Consider the following 1742-nt stretch of genomic DNA (forward strand, 5'->3'; position numbering starts at 1 on the left):
GAGGCTGCGCCGCGTTCCGCAGACGGCGCGCGCGTCCCCGGGGGTCTGGCGCGCTCAGGGAGGCGGCGGCGGCGACGCCGGGCTGGGGCGCGCGCGCGCGCGCGCGCGAGAAGCCGCCGCTGGCTGCGCTCCCGTCCCCTCCCCCTCCCGCCGCCCTCGCTCTCCCCCGGGCGGCCGGAGACGGCGGCGGCGTCTGCGGGAAGCCGAGTGTCTCCGCAGTGACGTGGGCGGGCCGAGGCCGGGTGACGTCAGAGGGCTGTGTGTAGCGATGTGTGTGGGGTTCGGAGCGGCGCCGGCACAGCCGAGGGGAGCGGGCGAGCGGCGGCGGCGGGCACAGGTGCGGCTCCGGCTCGCGGGGGAGGGCGGGAAGGGGACGCGGCGGGCGGCCCGAGGCGCGCGGGCCTCGGGGGGCCCGACGGCGGCGGCCGGGGGGTGGCGGGGAGTTGACAAAGCCCGTCGGGCTTCCTGGGTGCGGAGGCCGGAGTCGGGGTCCGGATGCGCAGGTCCGGGGTGAGGTCGGGGGCGCGTGGCGGACCCCGGTACCCCGGCGGCGCTGGCCTCGCTGACCCCGGGTGTGTGTGTGGGGCGCCGGGCAGGCAGGGCGCCGCACTTGACCGGTGCCCTGGGGATCCCTGGGACCGGGACCCGCCGTGCGCCCCGCGGGAAGCCCCGGACGCGTCTGGGTCGGGCGGCGCGGGCACCTGGGCTTGGCGCTGGCTGGCGCGTCCGGGTGGCCCCGGGTTGTCCCAGGCTGGGGCTCGGGGTGACGGCGGGCGGCACCCTCGGGGGCGCCGAGGTAGCTTGCGGGGAAGTTCCGGGGGGTGCGCGGCATTTCCGCGGCCCCCGCAGCGGGGCGGTGTGGGGAGGGCACTTGTGGTTACCCCAAGCTCGCGGATGGGGGGTGGGGAGGACTGGGGGCTCCTACTCCTCCCCACAGGTCCTGGGGCCCCGACTTCCGCGCGGCTGTCGGGTGCGAGATGGGTGAATGGTCTTCCGTGGCCAAGGGCTCGGGCTCCCCGGTTCTAGGTCATGCTTCCTGCCCTCTTTCTCAGCCTACGTTGGCTCGGTGGCTTTCCTTTGGGTTTGTGTTAAGGTAAAGGGCTACGAGTTTGGAAAGCCAAAAAACAAACAAAAACACAAGACAACCCCCCCCAAAAACCCCTATAATAGTGGATTTCTTTTGGGGTTTTCGCCCACGGAGGAGAAGGAAATGGAAGAATCTTTTCCCCCCTCTTCCTCCATTTGCATTCTTTGTGAGGTCTTGTCTGCCTTGTGCTTTTTGTCCCGGATTAGTCTTGTTCAAGGATGGAGATTCTCCCAGGCATGGAGTCTTCAAGCTTTTGGCTTCCATTAAGCATTCTCTAACCTTTTAAAAAGAAAGTTAATTTTTTGCCCACATTCCAGAAGTGTAGTGTACACTGACCAGACCAATTATGCACTTGAGATTGTAAATTAGTTACATATGGTAGCTATGTTAACTTGTATGTTTTTTTTTTTTGGAGGGGGGTTGGTTAAACTGGTGGGCTTTAAAAAAACAGATGAAGTTGGAGAGGTATGTAGATGAAAAAATTATTAAGGTGGTATAGCTGATAAAACCTCTGGACAGAGTTTTGGAAACAAGATGGTTTAATGTTCTATCTCTGAATCTGTGAAGTCTTCCTCTTTTTGAGGAATATATTGCTCCCTTTACTCACCCGATTGCTTTTCTATGTAACTGGTTAACTGGTATGTAAGTTAAATCA

The sequence above is a fragment of the Megascapheus bottae genome, chromosome 1 (assembly GCF_031878675.1).
Source record: "Megascapheus bottae isolate mThoBot1 chromosome 1, mThoBot2.hap1, whole genome shotgun sequence".
NCBI lineage: Eukaryota > Metazoa > Chordata > Mammalia > Rodentia > Geomyidae > Megascapheus > Megascapheus bottae.